The 4,957-nt window shown below is 33.7% G+C and overlaps 1 pseudogene; it reads right to left on the reverse strand.

Moving 5' to 3' along the window:
• Positions 1–821: 821 nt before the first annotated feature.
• Positions 822–3,842, reverse strand: LOC112089942 (annotated as a pseudogene).
• Between the last annotated feature and the right edge of the window lie 1,115 nt (positions 3,843–4,957).

Raw genomic sequence — 4,957 nt, forward strand, 5'->3', positions numbered from 1 at the left:
GCACTTAGCTTTGACGATGATATCAGCAAAACAAATTTTTATTTTTGCCGAGCGAACCTCTTTCTCAGGGGATGAGGACAAGCACAACAAATCACGACCATAAATTGTTCCTGTTGCCATAACTTGGAGGCACGAAAACAAACGAGCTGCTACTACCCAACGATCAAACAGAGTGATGAATGAAGCGTGAAACTATTTAGGGTTTCTTCCCTTTTTTTTTCGTTTCTGTGGTCAAGTTTTTTGGATCAAATATATATATATATATATAGATAGGGTAATGTTTCTCCTGAAACACGTTTTCTATAGGCAGAAAAAGGGAATTGGGGAAAATGGAAATTGAGAAAAAAGGAAAATCACGTACTGTTGTCATGGAGTGAACACTTCGTAAGATACTCAACAGAATAATTATGTGTAGATTCATATTTACCTTCTAATGTATACTTCGCTGAAAAGATATGTATTTTGAAAACACACAGATGTACATACACATTAACAAAATTATCATACATATATACATCGACAAAAATATCAAAGTTTTCATGTGATGTAATGTCTGAATATGAAAATGACAGAAGTAGAAGATTGCGTCACAAGAAACTTCCAGCTAAAAAAGTCATAATTTCAAGTTTTATTCGAAACTGACAAAGAAACCAGAATCATTTTTCCATTTCAATGTATCATCATCATATGATTCGATTTTCACTGTTTCTAAGAAGGGATTAATAAACCTCTAGTCTAAAGTGTAATTGCATTAAAACTTTACATTAAAAAGTGTTTTTTTTAAAGAGATTGATACATTTAAAGAATATGATACAATTGACTCACTTCTTCATGAGAAGAATAACAGTGAGCTGCAATGTTTCTGTTTTCTCCAAGGCTATCAGCTTTCTTGTGGGTTTTAGCTTTTAGGTTCACAACAGAAGGATCTGCACCTAGAAGCTTTGACAGATTGGATCAGATCGTCTCTTTGTGTGGACTTATCATTGGTCTTTGTAGAATTAATGTCGCGTCTAGGTTTCCTATCTTGTACCCTGCCTCGTCCATGAGTCTCACCTGAAACATAAAGCCAAACAAAAACCTTGTTTCAAGTTCATTGAATCACTCTTCAAACCCACAAGAAGCTGAGATTTTGTTCGATCCACATAACCATAACCTCATTATAACTGATCATATCACCTAATTGCAAGTGGCCATCATTCAAATTCATAGCTTCCATGAAATAAAAACATTCACAGTCAATCATAACAACGATATTACACTAAACCTAACACATTATTTAAAAGGACAGAGACAAGAAAGAAACTCTATAGTTTCAAATTTGAGTAACCGTATTTAACATCAATCATATATGTTGCCTCCAAAGAAATGTAAAAATACGAGAGTCTTTCTATAATTCATCAACCCAAGAAGCAGATCTAAACTTGATCTATGCCAAAACTTTGCAAGATTGTACTCAAAGAGATTATACTCAAGATCTATAGGTTAAAAGATTATACTCAAAGAGAATTATAGAACCTTGATATTAACAAGGGGAAATCTCTGCATACACAATTTCACACAAAATTGAAAGCTTACAGCTTCTTAGATGAAGACGGATGATTCAGCTCCTTTCCATTTAGGATCAAAATCTGGGAAATCTGAACGATATCAGGAAGCCCTAGAGCTCCTAGAATTACATCCACTACATAATGGAGCATTACATCCCTGAACCAATACAAGTTTCACAAATTCAAATAAAAAACCTATAAGCTATAATCTAAATCTCAACGGATTTTTTTTTTTTTAAAAGAAGACAAGTTCACTGATCGAATTCGGAGAAATTTTACCATTGGAGTGAGCTGTGCAGCCTCTACCGTGAGGGATATCGATGCCACCGATGTCAGAGGATACCCTGGCTCCAACCGGTGCATATCAAAACGTTGTCTGACTCGAAACGGAAGAGTTCTGTGATATAAACAACAACAAAAAACAAACAAACCTAACTAAACTCGTCTCGAATGCCCTAAAATTGATGTCTACGGGTTGAATTTATAGAGTTTATGCAATGCTAGGATTTCAAATAGGAAAAAAAAATCGAATGCATGGACCGAAATTAACGTATAAGATAAGTCCACGAGTAGATTATTGTATTTTTGGTAAGCATTTTTGAAATTAATTAATTAAATATGTTTTAAAAAGATTTACTAAGGAGTAAAAGGTAATTAGCCATTCTAAAACTGAATAAAAAGGTTTAAATCTAAAAGTTTATTTTGATTATAATCTTCTTATCTTATACTAATAAAAGTTGAAGTTATAGGCTTCTTAAGGCGTCCACATATGATTTTAAAAGGTAATTTTATTGGTCCACAACAACATTCAAAATTCAAAATTAAGGAAAATTTCCAAATTTTAATATTATTGTTGAATAAGGAAATTAAAAAAGTTTACAAATTCTAATATTATTGTTGAATAAGAAAATTATATATAATCTTTTTATTGGTCCACCTCAACATTAAAAATTTAAAAGTTTCTAAATTCTATTATTGTTTTCAAAAAATTATTAAAGATAAAAAATTATATACAAACTTTGTTTTAATAATAAAAAAATTAAAATAAATATTACTAAAAAGGAAATTTTAAATTTAAATTAGATGTATACACACTTATTTAGAGACTTTTACATTAGCATCCAAATTTTTGTCACACAACTATAATAAATTTTAACTTTTTTTTTTCTACGTGTGCAACAATTTCAAAAAAAACAAAAATAGAGTTAAGTTTCACTAAAAAATGAGTTATTATAACGTAAAAGAACCAACTTGACTAAACTATATGTTTAACAATAATGAAAGAATAGATAAACAAAACCATTACAAGCCGCCTTAGTATTGAAAAAAGAGACCGTAAAATCTCCAAAGCTTAGCCACCGAATTTGAGATGAATGATAAATTTCAAGCAATCCGAGAAACATATCAAGTAATTGATACTCGACACTTTTGAAAAACGATGACCTGAAAATAGAGAAAGAGATTTCATCATTGATGGAGACGGAGGTATTCGAGGAATATTTTTGCCATAACATAGCATCAGATGAGGTTTTAGCAACCTAACTTTAACCACAAAGGTAACAATTAGCTGACCAAGCAGCATCCAAATACATTCGGTGAGCCTCAAAACAAGGAGCAGAGACCAAAATCATGACACTTTTGAAAAACAAAGCACTGAAAATAGAGAAAGAAGTTCTGTCATTAAGACAAAGACTGAGGTATCCGAGGAAGATTTTTAAAATAGCATGACATCTGATGGGGTTTTAACAACCTAACGTTAACCACAAAAGTAACAATTGGCTGACCAAGCAGCATCCGAATACATTCTGTAAGTCTCAAAACAAGGAAGAGAGACCAAAATCACTTGCCTCATGTGGGATCTTCCAGCTTTGATTTCTAAATCTATTATTAAAAAAATTAAAGCTATATGCCTCTAAGAATATCCACATATGATTTAAAAGTTCAATTTTATTGGTCCACATCAATATTTAAAATTAAAAAATTTCCAAAACTTTAAAATTATATTTTTAACAAAAAAATAATTTATAGAAAAATTCTGCAAAGTTTGGATACCACACAGCAATGTCAAACTCTGAAACCCAGAAACCGGCCCCAATAAACAAGCAACACCAAGATTTCAACTGGCAATCTATGATCTGGTCGGAAAAATTCTCGCAAAAGCTTTGTGTCTTCGTGTGGAAAATTATGCAAAACACTCTGCCTTTGGGAGAAAATCTTCTCAACAGAGGCCTCCTCGACAATGCTCTTTGTGTCCACTGTGGAGATCTTGAGACTACTGAACGTCCTTTCTTCCATTGCACGTATGCTCGTTAGGTTTGGAGACTAATCCTGTTTAGCACTGACATAATTTTGAGGCTTGTGTAGATTTTAAATCAGGTTTTAAAATCGCTAGCTAGTACTTTGTTCTGCCTTCCTCCAACAGGTGTTGGTCTAGGACAATTATTCCCCTAGCTCTGTCTTAAGATTGGATTCTCTCAGCTCACTAAATCACAACCTTAACTCTCTCTCTCCTGTAAACTTCCTACATTGATGTAATCAAGGAAATTACAAGATGAATAAGAGAAATCTTCAAGAGATATTGAATCACTCACAGATCGAGTATCCAAATCATCCCTCACTCGCGAATCCTCAAGAACTGAGTATCGCCTCAAGTCTAACGACTCAATCTCTATAATTCGAAAATCCAAGATAAAAGAAAAATGAATCGTCTTTCTGTAGTTATGCAACAACCAGAAATAACAGCAAAGCCTCTAAATGAGCCAGGGTCTTTACTCCACACTTGACCCAGCTATATCTTTTGCCGCCAACTCCTCTGCTTCCCCTGTTCTAGCCTTCTTCTTCCTGATATAGCAACGATCAAACTTATCACTCTCTGCTGGTCTTTCTGGTCGGCCCAAAATTATCTACTCTTCAAAAATAGAATCTTTACACAGATGAAACCATGCTTAAGGCTATCAATGATGCAAGAGAATGACAATAGTATCTTTATGCTCTAGAATTGGGGTATACACACCTCTGCTGCAAATCAGACGTTCAAACATTTGTTCGAGCAATCAACTCTCGTGATCAGCTTAAGGAGCTCTATGGACTCCTCTGCGACATCCAATCCCTAGCGCTTGTTTTAATGTATTTTGTTTATCTACGTGTAGCGGACGGCTAAATTGTCGGCCGATGCTTTGGCAAAACGAGTCCTCCACGATTTACCTGTTGGGAATGTCCTGAAATCATTTGTACTTTACTCTGGTACCAATAAATACCCAAACAATTTTGTTAGGTTAATCAGTACCTGAACTTATTAAAATCGGTAAATACATACCTCCATAATGTTTTTTGGCCAATTAGTACATTGACTTTCTCTCTGTTAGTCAAATCCGTTAATTTGCAAACGGAATCCGACTCAGATGCCATGG

Source organism: Eutrema salsugineum, unplaced genomic scaffold (assembly GCF_000478725.1).
Source record: "Eutrema salsugineum unplaced genomic scaffold, Eutsalg1_0 scaffold_11, whole genome shotgun sequence".
NCBI classification, from domain to species: domain Eukaryota; kingdom Viridiplantae; phylum Streptophyta; class Magnoliopsida; order Brassicales; family Brassicaceae; genus Eutrema; species Eutrema salsugineum.